Below are 17,332 nucleotides of genomic sequence, written 5' to 3' on the forward strand. Positions count from 1 at the left end.
TTTAAATACGTAATGAATCCGATACGAGATGTATTTCGCGATAAATCCAGGACAGCGTTCGCGCGATATTATATTCTTCGTTTTTTATTTGAAGAATTCTAAAATTGCCGCATTATATCGTGAAACAGAATACACTGCACTCGGAGATACGATTTCGGAATAGATATACGTGTTTCGGTGGCGATCGATCGTTTTTCTCGTTCGCAATCTCGGCGATCAAATTTATCGAAGGAAGCGAGGAAACATGTCAATTAAAATGTATCCGCAAGTTTCAACTGGAAATCGCACTAAGCCGCATCCGACTCGATCCGTCGAAAAATTTCCGTCCAATCTTTTATCAAAGTATATAAGAACGACACTGAATCGATGGCGAATCGATTCCTGATAATTGGCGGGACGAACTTTGGAATAAGTCGAATCCTCGTATGCGAATTAATATTTCCACGGACCAATAATGTCGGTGATAACCAGCGGAAGAGCCAGGATGCGAGCAGAATGGGAAAAGGGATGGCGAAAGAGGTGGGTTGAAAGGGGTGAGGAAAAGGGAACGGGTACGAGGGAAAGATTTCGCCGATGGAAGAGAGAACGCGAGCGTATTAAGAGTGACTTAAATTAATAACGTTCGCTATTTCGGAGTCGCTTCCAGGCACCGCTAACCCGATTAGCAGCCGAATGCAGCAGCGGCGAGAGCGAAGTGAGAGAGATAACGCAGGCATAAGTAATTCATCGACGGATCTCGCGGCGTGACTGGCTGCTAGCTATGGTAGTGGCGCAGTAATTATGGAAACTTCGACGTTACGTCAGGCTTTATAATTGGACGGATATCTCTCTCTTCCTCTTTCTCTCTTCCTCTTGCCTTCGCGTTTACGAAAGGGATGCTGCGAAGGGATGCCGAGGGGTGGCGGATTCGGTATCGCGAATCGCATTATGTCACGTCAGTCACGGATCGGTACATGTCTCTCTCTCTCTCTCTCTATCTTGCATTTGCGTGATTTGATTTATACAACGCGGTTCCGTTAAATAAAATAGCTCGGCCCGCCGCTTAACGCCGGTTAGCCATCACTTAACGGCGATAAGCGTCATTTTCGTCTTCTCTGTCGAGCGAAGACATCACGTCGCGTTTCTCTCTCTCTCTCTCTCTCCTTCACAAAGTCCGCTTCTATGTGTCGCGATTATTTCAAATTATTATTTTCGAAGATATGAATTTGCGCGAACCATATGATCATCCGTGCTCGCCTCCAATCGCTTCTCACGCGATCGCCAATATGAACTCGTTTTATACAGAATAGCCCCGGATCTATATACCTATAATGTTGGTTCTTTGGCTGTCAATGTTAAAATCGAAATAACGAAACATAATATGATTGCGTTATAATTTTGAAATATATTACCGATTAATTATTATTAATTTATTATCAATTTTATTAATTAAATGAAAATTATATTAGAGTAAATGAAGATTCTTATAAATTCTTGCAAAATACCTTAAATTATCACATTAATAGATAAGATATGTTCGATGTTTTAGCAGAAATTTAATTTGACAGCTAATTGACAAGATATTTAATATTAAAAATTAAAACGCTGCGACGAGTGTTGATCTTTTATCAAATTTGCATTAAGGAAAAATAGTTTTCAGAGAGAAAGAAAGAAATCTATCGGGAAATACATTTTAGCATTCATGACATCCGATAGTCATTTGAATAATTTAAATGTCGCGATGATTATATCATAGACAAAGCACTTCGAACTTTTTCTCTTTGCTAATGTCTACGATTGCGAGAAGTTAAATGATTCATGGCGATGATTAAATGTAAATTCTATTGAACGATATAAATTGAGAGATTGTTGATTGGTAAATACAATCGAATACAATGACATACACATACCGTCCTAATTATATTATTCGATTCTCTCCGATTCAGCTTGTGTATAAATAATAAAATTTAAAACAATAATCAAAACTATCCATTTATTTCGATTATTGTTTTAAATTTTATTATTTATACACAAGCTATTTCTAAAGAACGTATAAATAATAAGAGGAAACTTTACACGAGTATATTTTGAGTAAAACGATGATAGAAAATTCTAAAATATACCATTACAAAAATGACGAGAATCTGGAGAAAGCGCTAAATATTCTATATTATTTGAACAAGTTTTTTATACTTCGCGAAAAATTGTAGATATTCCAACGTAAAATGCAATGAATTAATTTTATGATCTCGGTAGAACTTTTTTGAACTGTCACTTCTTCACAGCATTGCATTTTTCAAAAAGCGCATATTACTAATCGATGTGAAAATCAATGTCATTAATGACCGACATGACGCCATTTTCGCGTCACGTTTCATGCCATTAAAATGCACATTATACGTTATTCATTCTCGAAGTTTTCTTTCCCAGAAATTGAGTCTCTGACAGAAATGTTTTCCACATAACTCTTTTCGGAGCTTTGAGAGTCACGTCCAACGATAATTTCAGCATAAAGCTTTTGATTTTCCTCTCTCAGCCTTATAATCTCGATTATTTATACGTAAAACGGAAATAATTTTATTTTCAATTTTTGCACAAGAAACACTTCTCGCTTTGCTCTCGTGTGAACTCAAATGCGCGCGATTTTAATCGGAATCGTCCAGGCAGGAAATGGTTAACGGCAAAGAATGCGTATTCATCGATACGTTGCAAAGAAAACTGGTTGAAAACGCGCTTCGGAATTTCGCACAGCACCTGATCAAACAATCTAAACTCCCCGTCGATTTGCTCGAGGCCACGATTGAGAGTTCTGGATCGTTAATCCATTGATTTTGCGAATCTTCGCGGTAAAATGCTACGTCGCTCTCTTCGGAAAAACTTGCGCATCGTGCTCTTTATCGCCGACTCCCGCGTTATCGGAAAAGAATTATAAAGTCGAATTAAATGCAAGTCATATAACGTGCGTGCAAGGTAATGGAGATACGTATATAGGAATAATTTAAAAAATTAGGGCCCAATGGAGGGAAACAGATAATTCTGCGATATCCTTGGAAGCTTTACGACTTGGCGCGATAAACAGTTTACTTACTTCAATAAAGAACTGAAGAGAAAAAATAATTATTTCTTGCAATTTGGGGAGGGAGGGGGTTTAATACGGTTTTGATCTCATGGCAAATCTTATATTCTACAGAGATAATTAATTACTATTTTCCTGAGATATTATAAGTCTAATTCGATGATGAAGATTTTAATCTTAATCTTCAAATTCTTTCTATGAGTTCTAACACGATATATTTAATGTTAAATAGAATAAAAATTTTCTAATGCATTATATATGCTGTAAAATACAATAGTTTCTTTATAATTTTAACATAAATTTTTCCAAGTTGTGATAGAGAAGATTTTAAAAGTTAGACTTGCAGAGTTACGAAAACTGATTTTTTTTCTAGGATTTGACAAACTGTATTATTATGATATATAATTCTTGTTTCTATCAAATTATCTTCTCACGTTTTCGTTTCCCATTTCTTTTATAAATTCTTTTATAATAATTCCTTTGAAAAATTAAATCCGTATGATGTCGATGAGTTGAAATTTCGATGCTATAGATACACGAAGATCTCTGCTTGTATGTGACAATGAAAACAAGTAGTAAGAACAAGAGTTTGAAGCAGCAGTTCGTCCCAAAAGTGAAGCTTACAAATATTATGAATTTTCTTTACTTGTGTATAGTTCTAAACTTTTTTGAATTACAATTTATAATATAATAATTCGTTTTCCTTATTACTCACAGATAATTCAGTCTATAATTTGCTAGATCCATTCAGTCACTAACAATAGAAAGATCTTGCAAATTTGTCTATCTCTTCCATTCTTATATTTTCCAAACAAGTCGAAGTTGCAAGCGTTAAGACACGTCCTTGTCTGTATCTGTAACATCGAAAAAGATGAACTCACCGAGATTATATCGATTTCAATCCCTGGTCTCTGAATCGCGACGAGTAGCCGCCATCATGGCGCGACCATCGTCTTCCTCGTGGTTGTTGTCGCGTCTTCATGGTCGTGTCGTATTCGTCTTCGAGCTCGCGATTGTCTTGCTCGTTGGTTAGGTTAGCCATCGTCTTCGTCTTCGTCGTCGTCGGTCTCGTCGTGGAGGTTCGCGCCGTTGGTTGGGTGTCGTTGGAAGAGAGGTGGACCGTTCTTGCGCTCACACACCCGATCACTCATGCACACGCACATACGTACGTACACGTACACTCTCTCCATCTCTTCTTCTCGCCGCGTCCCTCCACCCTCTCTTACGGGGAAAAGGGGCGCTACTATATCGGTGGTATTTTGGTTTTGGCTCGGCTCGGCCCGCGGCAGTTCTGGGAGTGGAGTTCTAAAAACAGCAGAGGTAAGTCCTGCCTGTGTGCCGCTGCTGCTACCGCTGCTCTCTGCTGAGCAGCTGCCCGCTTTGCTTCTTCTTCGTCCTCATCGTCGTCGCCGACGACGCGTCGCGGTCTCGCGGTACCCGTCCTCGTCTCGACGCTGCGTCGTCATCGTCCTCCCGTCCTCGTCGTCGTCGTCGTCGTCGTCGTCGTCGGTATCGCATCCTCGTGGTTTCCGCGGACATCCTTCATCGCGCGCAAATTCGCCGTGGTTACTTTCGCGTAGAGAAACGCGTCTTCTTTCTTCCTTCGTCTCTTCTATTCCCACCTTCCCTCGTTCTTGATTCGTCCTAGAGAAGAATCCGCGATCACTTTGATCGAAAACCGAGCCCGCGGCACTTTTGCGACTACCCGCGGCGATCGTCTCGCCGCGCCTCTTATAATATACACCCGCTCTCGCGCTTCCGATGGCGGTTTACTAATTCAGCTTGCCGCAGCTACCCAGAACCCACCCGGTCTCTCAACCTTCTTTTAGGCACCACCCTGCCTCTCTTGCTCGCTTTGCTCGCGTCTCGTCTCTTCTCTCGCCCTGCGCATTCCGGTATCCACGAATTTATTTCTTCGCAGCACGCGGGAATTATTTTTGGTGTCTTTTCCCGCGGTTTGTTAATACACGCTCGCTCACGCTCTCGATCCACCTCTCGTTCGTCCTCTCTCTCCCTCTCGTCATCATGTACTACCATGTTACCCTCCGGTGTGATTATTCTCTTTCTCGCGCTAAAATTGTAACGACACGTCTCGCGATCGACCGTTCGCGCTTTTAGTCGCTTTGCCGCGAGCACTGAGTACACTTTCGTCTATCCGACTATCAGGACTATCATCAAGGATCGAGTCGACTTTAATCCAAGATTGACGGCCGTTCGTTCGACCTGCTTCGTTTCTCCTTCTTCATTTTTGTTCGTCATAGCGTATCATGTCGCAACGAGTGTTTGCGCTAGCTACACACTAACGTAGCTACTACTCTCGATTTGTGATTTTGACGGAATCGCTGCTTCATCGCTACGTAGTCTTGACGTAAGGTTCTCGGAGGCTGTGAAGTGGATGTTTCGCATAGAGGGCTTCGCCGTCGTGTGGTCTCGATAGGTCTCGGATGCTGCATCGAATCGCGAGATACCTTACCCTTTGCTGTGACTATGTGATGCGCTTCCATCACAAAATGTTACACTTATCGTCGAAAGTTCTTCTTTACACGCGTCGTTTCTATAATGACGCCGTAGCTTCCCATTTATATCTCGACGGTTCTTTAAATCTACCGTCACAGATACACAACTGTCACAAGAGAATAAGTGAACAACTTAATATGGCTTATGGACATTACATAAAAAATTCAAATCTTTTTCAGATAATTTTTTAAAGAAGAATAGTTTCTACATATGTATATACCTATGTGTTATTACAAATAGGCGAAATAAATTGTCAGCTTAATTTAAAGCAATCTTTGTCTCGGATTCAATCGCGAGAGATTGAAAGCCATAGAAAGAGCTTGCAAATTCATCAGCTTGCGATTCTGTTGAACTTGCAAATTTACAGGTCTATATTCGCTGCGAATATGCGCGCGCGGCGGTATCATCGTTTAATTTAATTTACTTCCAAGTAATTTCAACCGGAAGCGCTCTTCGTAATAGGAATTTCTCATATTACCATCATGTGATCGTTAATTCAATTTTCAATTTTCACAGTCCGGAAAATCAGCATGCGAGTATAATTTTACATTTCCTATATAATTTAATATCGCAAATGCGTTCGTATTTTGTAATATTTCAATTATTGGTCGAACAGATGATGAGAATTAAAAATCAAATTGGAAGGGAATGTCGAAGAAGGACTTAGAGGAGAACTCTAAAAACTTTTAAAATTTATTAGAAATGCTTATCTTCTACCCTTCATTAGAATGTTTATTTTAAAATTTATTAGAATATTTATCTTGTAATTTCTTGCAGTGTGAGAAATAAATATTTTTAATATATATATATATATATATATACATATATATCTATATTGATATTTCGAAACTTTTTCCAATTTTATTTATTAACAACCAGTGACGTTATACTGATCATTAATTTATATACATATATTTACAGAAAATTAAATTTTCAGTAAAAGAATACCATATAATATCTGTATTATTTGATACATCAAATTATTTATTCTGATACGAATCGTTATATGTATTTTTGATTGGTGAATTATTTGCAGGATCTGCTCACGTAGATTGTCACGTATTATTTTTGGCAAAAATTCCTCGAATATTTTGCAAAGGTTGACACAAAGTAATGCTTACTACTATTTCTCTCTCGGTCTTTTTCTCACAAAAATGAGAAAAATTTTCCTAACTTTTCTGTTTTTCTCATTAATATTTCTGCTTTTCTCCCAATTCTTTTATACTAAATATTGACTATATTTTTTGAGTGTTTACGAATTAATGATGATTATTATAAACAGATATTGTATATCATTCTCGCCATTTTTTCGTGACGACCTCGCTTTGATCATAGATCAGCCGTGAATAATATCGATAAACTTCTTAAACAACAAGTTACCTTGACTATCCTGTCTGAACCCTAGCTCTTTCTCTCTCTTTTGTGAGTCAATAATGTAGAAAAAAACGCGGTTGGTGGGCGTACAACTTATTCCTGGTTCACCGTTCTTTTATTTTACAGCGTGCTATTACACGCCATGCATATATACGCTGCACCAAAGTGTACCCTTCGTGCGTATTTTACACGCTTCGATGCCCCCATCGCGTTTCGTTAACTATAATCGATTGCTTATTATTATATTCTCGCATAACTTAATTTGGCGAATTAGTTTCGTTGCAATAACAGGGTTTTCACGTAAGACACATCTTGTTAATTTTTCGCAGTTTTCTCTCCCTCTCTTTCTCTTTCTAAGAAGAATATTATGAGAAATTGATATTATTTTATATTAAATTATCTTATTTCTTCTCTATGACACGGTGATCAATATCTGGGACACAAATGAAATTTTTATAACCCTGCAAAAGTATTTCGATATAATAACGATATAATAATGATATTAATAATGATATTTCGATATTTAATTGGATACATATTAGATGGTAACGACGACCAGATGGTTCTTGCTGAAGATGAGACTTTTGCTTTTTGAGTGTGATTTATGTCTTTTATCATGAACCTTTTATAGTGAAGTACTAATATAAAATAGCGCGGCCTAATTAATCTTCTACGCGGATTTTTTGCACGTACAATATTAAAAATTTTTTATATTGAGTGAATTGATATCTAATTACTTTATATCATTTATGTTGTATTTTCGCGAATATGAAGTTTCACATTTATATACAAAGGCGTACAAATGGTATACGGATAAACATCTCTAATTAGTTGCTTTTCAGAGAGATGTTTCTAAGCGCCTTTGCTGCAGAATTTACTGTAATGCTCTTGAGACGCATTAACATTTCTCTGACATGCACATATTTTAAATATAGTTATTACGTGGACTAAAATCGCGGATAAATATCGATTTCGAATCTCTTAATAATTTTTCACGTTTTGCGATTTATGATTTCGACCGAAAATTTTTCGTTTTGCAGCGCGGAAGTATATCCGGCAGCAGCGTATTTCTATAAAATTGTACTTAACCCAGCGACTAACGCTATACATATGAACAACCGCGGGTCAGAACGATCTGTCAGCGAAGTGATATCGCGCTTAATTGAATCTGACGCGTTTCATTGACATCGCGCGCCAGTTAAATGCAGAAGTGTATATACGCGACAGAGTTTTCGAGCTCTCGCGAGCAAAATGAAGAGTGATGACTCGAAAATCCATCCGGTGCTATTTATACGCTCGCGTGAATTTGCTAGATACTCTGGTGAGCGATCAATAGCGCGTATCGGATTCGATAATAAACGTCTCGTCTGCTTTTTTCGTTTTTTCCGCGACGTTTTCTCGCGGCTAGTTTCCTCCCCCTCGTTACTCCGTGACTGATAGGTGTATCGTCGTAAATCGCATTTCAGCGGATTCAGCTTTTGGTGATGGCGCGCGCGCGACTGAGACCGATCTCCTCTCGTCCCGGTCGACGAAACTCCGCCCGGTCTCGCTCCTTTTCTCTTGACCAAGTGCCAAGTGCGTGCCGACGCGACCGAATGGCCGGCGCGCTTTTGCACGACGCCAAGACCCTGAGGAGAACCTCGGCGGCGCGATCCGCGTTCGAGAAGATTCAAAGGCGCTTGCGAAACGAGGATGAGTTCTGAGGGATTGAGGACAGAGATGGGACTTGGACCGACATTTTTCTCTCTTTCTCCCTCTTTTTCTCTCTCTTTTAGACCGTCTATATTAAGATTCGAAAGATGCGCATCTTTTTAAAAGATTCATTAACTCTGTCCGTCGATATTTAAAAAAATTAGTTTTTGCATTTTGATTAAAATTTTTATATTCCTCGATTTGAAGTAAAATTCGATTGTAGGTGTTCTTGAAAAACCAACTATATGATGATTAGATTATCATGGAGCTAAAAAGATTTGCTATTGACAGATAAATTGCAAGCATAACACTTGTTTGCACTCGTTTAAGCTGAATTAGACATAAAGTTATTAGAAATCAAATCATTTTTCGTCTCTTATTGCAGTAACTTCTTTTGATACTATTTACATGAAAGATACAACGCGTATATTTTGAAATTACCTCGTTTCTCAATCGACGAATTCATAGATATTTATAGACATTGACGACGAATCTCTCCGATTTAATTAATAATTTGATAATTTATATTTTATAATGGACTTTTATATTTTATTAATATCCTCGTGCTAGGAGGATTATTAATAAAGAAGATTAAGTGCGCGTCTGAAACACTCTACTAACATTCTAATAATCATGTTATATTTATTTAGATAACTTGAAATCAATCCGTCTATTGAAATGTCAAACAACTATGTAGACAAAGCATAGTATAATTAGAGACTACCTGTTTATTAAATCATACTATCCCTTTACTACTCACGTGTCATTTCTGCGTTGAGAATGCATTAACGTTTTTTATTGCATTCGCTATATATTCACCATGTTGATTATTTAAATGGCGTGTCGCGTTTTTGTTACGTTGGTACATAAAACGAATTATGCCACGTGGATGAGACTGTTGATTATTCAAAAGTCGATCGTAAGAAAAATTATATATAAATAAACTCAAGATTATTATTCATATAATATTTCGAATTAGATACTTTTTTAAAAAATTCAGAATGAAGAATGAACGAGATCCATCTTTATTCTCGTCAAAGATATTCCTATTCGTCTTTTCGTGTTAACGGCGGATATATACATATAGTAATAACTCGTACATTTTATGCATAACGTCACATCATTTATAGTCGTTACCTCGTTCTGTCTCGCGATTTTTCTCATTCCCCGATTGGTCCACTATATGACTTCATATCTGTCATATACCTTTCATTGAAATATCATTTGAGTTACTCAAGTATAAAGACGAGAAACGGTATACATTTTGTTTCGTATAGGAAAATTAATTTTCAAGACATTTTTCTTTTCTACGGCCCGTAATTAATATTGTCCATGCTCTGTTTGAGGCTTGTTGAGAAATGTCTCGTATGTGATTATTTACGAATATTTATGTTATACGTATATTTATGTCGAGTAGCGCGTCTGTCGATTCTATTTTCATCGCAACGGCACGATGAGATGGAAATTAATCGAGAAAATCGATCACTCTTTGATTCGCATCAGTATCCACTGCGTGCTATCGCAGTAAAACGCAGTGAAGGGTTAAACATAGGCAGACGCGCTAGCTTTAACACACGTGACACGTTCTCGCGTTACCAACAATAATATGTGAACATTCCGCCCACGTACCGTGTATATCGTTTCGTTAAAACTCCCTTCGTTACCCTCGGCGAGTTCCCTCTCTCAGCCGTTGCTCCTCCGCAGGAGCAAGATGTCCCTTAGAGACCCGACTCGAGACGACGGCAGGCAGGGTGAGCGGATATCCGGTATATATGGCAACAGACGCCTGTCTTGAGCTGGAGTGTGTCGCGCAGAGAGAGGGAAAGATAGAGTCGTTCGTTAGTGCTGTTGCTTTGCCGCTCGGACGGGTAATACGAAGTATGGTCGCCACCTGGTATTTTCGTTCGGCGCGAACGAGTCTTCCAAGTCTACTTCTTCCATGGGAAGTCGAGGTTTCTTTGCTCCTCCGGAAGGAGAACTTTAGGACAAACACCCAGAGTCTAGAGCGCAAGCCTTTTCCGGCGAGCTGCTTTCGAATCGTTGAACAAACCATCTTCTTGTACGATTCGTTAATCTCGTTATGGTATTTAATATCGAAAATTGTGAAACAAAAACGTATCCAATTAAATCTTTATTTAAAACAAAATATCGACTCCAAAAAACTTTTATTGCGCAAAGCACAGATGCGAGTAATTCTTCTTTTTTTTATTTACGATTTACGTCATCAGGATAATAATAAAAAAATAAGAGATCGAGCTTTTTTCTCTAAATTTTTTTTATCGAATTAAAGAAAATAATTTTCCTTTTTTTCGATGGATTGTATTTATTTCTAGAAAAAAATTTGTAAGAAATGTAATTACACTAATTGTGCCATAATTATTTTTATACTCTAGATTTAAATAATTATTCTTCCCGCGTACGCGCTTCGTTCGGCTTATAATCTCTTTCCCTCGAAATATCTTTTTAGAAATATCCCGTGGTTGGCGACGACCCCGTTGCTCTGCTGTTTAAAAATTACGCGTTTCACTGAATTATCCGCGAGCGAGATCCATTTTCCATTTAGAATACAACTGAACTTTGAAATATATTAGGAACTCGTAATGTGTGTTCGAATAAGTCAATGTTTAAAATTACTGAATTAAATATATACTGATCACATACACACACACATATTTTCGTATGTTTATAACGTGAAAATCTCTGTGGGAAAAAAAGAGATTATATATCAATCTCATGAAGATATATTGCAATAATAACGCACGATGATTCAAATCGGTTTTTTTCTTACAACTAGAGTACACAATATAATTAATTATTTACAAAGACAATTGTCTTTATAGGATCAGTTTTAATTTTAGATTTAACGCGCTATTTAATTGTACCTTCAAATTAGTGTGATATTGGATTTTTTATATATACTCTCTTTAGTAGTTGAATTTAATTTTTCCTAAATACTTTACGCTATCTATCACTAATCGCACAAATCTCTTCTTCGTTCAAAGATAGTTTTTATGGAAATGTCAATCAACAAGAAATCTATCTAACAGACAAAATGAAGTTTTACATCTGGATAAATTAAAGGATTTGGTGATAAGCACATTTATTTTATAAATGTGACATATAATTCATTTTTACATTTTTTTCCGAGAAGTAGGACTATTAAAATTAATATCGAGAACGAGATTCAATTAATATTTTTATTTGAGAAAGCGAGCTCTCTTATATGCATGAATAGAAATCTGAAATCTTATTTCAGATCTAGACGTATCAATATTCTACAAAGTATACGTATAATTCATTGTAAGTCAGAAGCTTTAGTAAATTTTAATCAGAAGAGAAATTTTAAAAATCTAAAAATACGATTTATATATCTGCGAACTAATTATTTTGATCGAATTCAAGATAATTGACAAAATACAATTTGAATTAACGATTCGATGATATAAGACCGATATCATAATTCGAGCAATTCTTCTCACTTGCATTATTTTCGTGAATAATATTGTAATGGCAAAGGATTCGAGATTAAAATTAATTATTATAGGTCGCGAAAAAGACTTGAGACGTCTTATTTAAATGTAAAGAATCTATCTATGTATCTGTCGATTAGTCGAATAGCCAAGATGATGAATTATTTCGCCAAATTATGAACGTTAATTGATAACGTCACACGGATCGCTAGCCGCCAGATACACGTCGATTGATTTGGAACGATGGAAGTGGCGTTAGCTCGTATAAAGAATAATTGTTTTGCAGCTTGAATTTCGACAATCCCGTTGTTCAACGTCTATTTTCGTTTCGCGAACTGTCTCGCTTCCCATCATTTTCGATGCGCTTCTATTTTCGATTCGGCACTCGATCGACCAGGTCACACGGTTAAGCGCGGTTCATCCGATAATGAAGATGGACTTTCCTAGATTTTCCTGAAGAATTTAATATCATTGCTACCGTTGGTTGCTGCTGTGCGAGTTTGACGATAAGAGAGATGAGATATAGGAAAAGAGAAAGAGAGAGAGAGAAATGAAATATATACACCTATATATGTGTTATACATGGTGTGAAAGAGAGAGAGAAAGATAAAGAGAACGTTAGATATCGGGAGGAGGGAATAGCGAGAGGGATGCGACTATACCATATCGCCCCGATATTGTTATCGATCCCGTTGGTTGGAAGGTATTTGTTACGTTCATTGTTTTTCCTTCGCACCGTCGAGCAAAAGGAGATCACGAGGGCCTCCGGCGTCCCTTTTACAGTGCTAAGGTATCCGCGTCCATCATCTCTCCACCCGTTTTCTACGCTTTCTCTTTTTCATCCCTCGGCCCCTTTTTTCTTCGTCCTTTCCCTTTTCTGCTCTTCTGTTTCTGTATCCGCCAGAGTTCCCTCTTCGCCCACTTTCTCGGCTCGCTTTACCTTAGGCGATTTAACATCGAAAATATACTCGTATTACTTTCGAAACAAAAGAGAAAGAAGGGATTTATTAAAAGCTATTTAACGGTGGTGGCGCACAAAAATCAAGACTCAAGAAGAACAAAAGTTAAAAATACTTCTTTGCCGTATTGAAGAAATTGAAGTAAATAGATTACGGAGATTAAGGGATATTAATTTTTTTTTTCGAAAAATATATAAAATCTTAAATTGATTATAAAGTAAAATAAAGGTTATATATATAATATAAGTGCATGCACAATTTAGCTCTATATAAATCTTCATGTGCAAAATTAGTATTTTATATTTATGACTCTTGTTAATATTTAAGTAATAGCTACTTATGCGCCGCATCATATTCGTGAATAATATACGTGATATTAAAATTAAAAGAGAAAATTATAATTATAAGATTATAATAACATTATAATTTTATTTTATTATACTATATTATGAACCAGATTTAAAAATTGATTATAACGAGATTTGAACTATTTTAAAAGTACCTCGATTATGTATTTGCAATAAAATTGGTGATGACAAACGACGAGAAATTTTGTCTCTTGTTGAATTTTCAAAAAGAAATCTATTTTATTGATACGGAATCAAAATTATTCGCGAATCACAGTAACTGGATGCGCATTCCAGATGTGGCCTTAAGTCTTTCGATCGCGGAGAATAATTTTGGGCACAGATTTGTTTTAGATTTTGGAAATTTTCAAGCGAACAGCTGCATATATACATATATAATATTGAGGTAGACCAGATGACACATCCTCTCCGCCTAATTTCGGTCGTGCAAACATATCAAAATAGTAATATTCCCTTAAAATAATATAACGTCAGTCGCGCGTTTCATAAAATCTGAGAAAGAATTCTCGATCGAAATCTATATCGGTCGACTGGCGGAGCTAAAGCGACGTTACTTTTCACATGCTGCTCCTCTCGAATGCGCTTGATAACCGAGTTATACTCGTCTATTATCCGTGCTTCGCTCTTAATTTGTCATTTCCAACTGAATGGATATATTTTCTTCTCCGAAAGTGTTATTATATATATATATATATATATATATATGTGTGTGTGCGCAGTCGATCCAGCCAGCACGTCAGTTCACTCCATCTCTCGCATGGCGGCCACATGCATAACTTATATATTCGCTTAATTAAATATCTCTGTTCGTCCAAGCATCGGTGGACTACTGACATTTTTCGATATTTTACGATGCACACTCGTACGAAAGCGTCATATACATATATGAGCTTTTAGCTTTTGCTTGTTTGAACCTTGGCTATCGCATCGTGAATTTTTGCACCAAATTTATGATTAAAATTCTCAAATTTTCATCTGAAAAGTATTAAAATATTAAACGAGTACTGCAATAATTAAATGTATTGATATAGATAATTGCTCTGAATATGGAACTTTTATTATTTATAATACATTTATTAGAATTTTTTATATCGATATTTAACAGAGAAATGAATTATTCTTGAGTTATCTTTTTGCCATATTTTAATAAAATTATTTTAATTTATTTTATATAAAATTATTTTAATTTTAATAAAATACAAATAATTTTAGGGCCAAATAAATTGTTCGAATTAAGATAGAAATAAACTTACTTCGCGACCAAAGCGATTAATCGGAATAATTAATTTTCGAAAAAAATTTAATCAAGTCTTGACTTTTCTCTATATACTGATTCTCGTACGGGCATCACAAGCCTAACAATAAGTATCATTGAGCGAATTCGCTCGTATGACATCAACCTAGCAACCCGATGACCCGCTACGTAGCTAGCATATTGCATCGCGTTGCGTATCTCTGTGAACGTATATTATTTCTGAGCGATCATCGTCGACCGCGGGCCCGTTTTAGGGCTTATTAATTATTAACAATCCATCTTCCGTTTCTCGTGTCTTCTCTCGCGCCCGCTCTCGTCGCGAGATCGATAGGCCAGGACATATTGAGCACTTCGCCTCCTCTCTCTCTCTCTCTCTCGACGGGTTAGGTTGTCCGATCTTCTGTAGGGGGACAGCTACATTGCAGCTCATGCATAATGTATCACGATCCGACCTGGAGTAGATTTATATTTACCCCCGGTGCTGTTGGCGATAATTCGTTAAATATCGACAGGCATCGCGCGAGCTTTTTACGTCGACAAAATATTCGACATATACGAATGCTACGCGAAAGTCTCCCTCTCTCCCTCCACCCTTCTTCTCTATCCTTTTTTTTCTCTGTGAATCTCCATCTTATTGTGTCGTACAATCCAGGCCAATACAACAGTTGTGCATGCGAGTTGTCTAAATCAAGTTTATCGAATGCATGCTCACGATCGACTCGAATCTTACACTATGATCGCGTGTCCGATGTATGATTTTTTGAGATCCCACGAATAATTTTTTTTAGCACGACTATCATTGCTAAATACGATAAAACACTTGCTGTATATGCTGTATATGCAAGCAAATTTACATTCGCCGATAAAAAAAAATATCTCCGGAATATAGATTAACAATAAGACAGATTCATTTATTTCGTTACTGGAAAAGAATCACAGTATACATATATTCTCATATTTAGCGTATGTCTCTTTTCTCAGCTTCGTATCGTTTTATTCTAATGGGGGGGGGGGAATGCAATCTTGGCTATTCGCGAGCGCAATTCCGCGATATTAATGGCGTATCGTAAAATCTGGCTGCGAAAATGTACGCGTGGGTATTTTCAGGGTTTGATATATTTGTCAGGAGAGATTTCTCTCTTTCACACAGACTGTTATTTTACCATCGGCCGTCTACCCTCGATGGATGGACCGCGAGTGTCGGCGACTCGACTGACGTTTAACCGCGATACTCGATATCACCTTAGCGAATCGACAATTTCATATGCATCCGGTGGAAATCGGGACATTGGTTTTAGATGTCGATCGCAGCTTCTCGAAAACTCTGTCAACGAACGATTTTAGATCCATCCCTCTTGTCAACGGACCTGTAATTAATAAATCATTTCCTCCGTCGTGTTTCGTTTTATTTTTTTATATCTTTTTATCTTATAAGGGTGTCTTTTGAAAGCTGTCTGGTTGAAGCTGAAAAGGGGAAGGATCGTTCGTCTTTCAAATCACTTGTGAATTTTTTATTCTGGTATATATATGTATTTTGTAGATAATTAATTATACCGGGAAAGTTTGACGGGGGGGATATTGATCCACGTCGCAGAGACTTTTCAAGATTTGAACTTTACATCTACAGATTAGAATCTTGTTAAAGCGAGAAACAGGAAATCGAACTAGAAATAAAATTTCCTTATTTATACATTTCGCGATTGCCATTTGACGTTTCACGATACTTCTGTCGCACAAAAATCGAAAAATTATGAAAAAAAAATATATATATATTCCCAAAGTTTTCTCTCTCTCGAACAAACGATCCGATCTAGGAAGAAAATATTTGTGTTATTTTTTTTGCGGAATGAAGAAGGAAAAAAAATATAAAACACGACAAAAGTTACGCGGAAATCGGTGGATACGCGTGGGTAATGCCTTAAATAGAATCGTACACCTGCATACATGCACGCGATATGTATGAGTTTAGTTTTGCCGCCGCGCGGTCGGTCATAGTTTCTATAGCACAATTGTTATTTTCGTCGACTCGGGCGTATACACTTTGTAACGACGCGGCGGCGACTTCGTATAAAACGTAGGTCGATTCTTGAACCATGCCGCCGTTGTATTTCTGGCGAGCGAAATATTAATAAGGTGTAAAGATGCTACCTTTGCGTAAACACTATCGCTAACCGAATCGCGCATCGACTGACGCCAATGCAACACGTTCAAGTGTCATTCGTCATTGCCTTCTCTATCAATCATCTGTCTCTCTTTCTCTCTCTCTCTCATGCAAACGCACACGTAAACATGCCCCGGAGCAATTTCTTTTTTTTCTCTCTCTGTCGTTACGACGACGTAATGATTCTCGTAATCGCCGTTGTTAATTCCCCCGTTTCGTAATCGCCTCTTTTTCACGATACGCGAAGAGTAATCTTTTAGTCGCGATCAGATTTTTTCGCTCTTTGCCACACGGGTTTCTGCCGAGAAAAATACTGCGCCGTGAATTTAATCATCGTTTAACATGTATGTTGCGAAGATTGTAAATTACATTCAGAGATGATTGCCTGTGGAATCGCAGATTGTTTACATACCCGACTTCGGTCTCCGTGTATTTGTGAGAATCGAAAGATCGTTACATCGGTGCGTAATTTTCTGTTAAT

At 37.3% G+C, this 17,332-nt stretch overlaps 2 protein-coding genes across 4 annotated transcripts in view; one reads left to right on the forward strand and one right to left on the reverse strand.

The window, feature by feature from the left end:
- The window catches only part of LOC145942557 (tRNA (uracil-5-)-methyltransferase homolog A), a 35,628-nt gene extending 31,615 nt beyond the window's left edge, over nt 1-4,013 (reverse strand). The window contains exon 1 of the mRNA XM_083049411.1: nt 3,937-4,013. The gene's annotated coding sequence lies outside the window, so the exon portion shown is untranslated. The remainder of the gene's footprint in view (nt 1-3,936) is intronic.
- The window catches only part of Mef2 (myocyte enhancer factor 2), a 75,749-nt gene that overhangs the window by 28,087 nt on the left and 30,330 nt on the right, over nt 1-17,332 (forward strand). Inside the window, exon 1 of one of the 3 annotated variants that reach the window (XM_083049421.1) lies at nt 4,324-4,375. The exons of the other annotated variants lie outside the window; for them this stretch is intronic. The gene's annotated coding sequence lies outside the window, so the exon portion shown is untranslated. Of the gene's footprint in view, nt 1-4,323; nt 4,376-17,332 lie in introns of those variants that run through there. 3 annotated transcript variants of the gene reach the window in all.

This window comes from Prenolepis imparis, unplaced genomic scaffold (genome assembly GCF_030444845.1).
Source record: "Prenolepis imparis isolate NDT839.2.m4 unplaced genomic scaffold, iyPreImpa1.0 SCAF_11, whole genome shotgun sequence".
Lineage (NCBI taxonomy): Eukaryota > Metazoa > Arthropoda > Insecta > Hymenoptera > Formicidae > Prenolepis > Prenolepis imparis.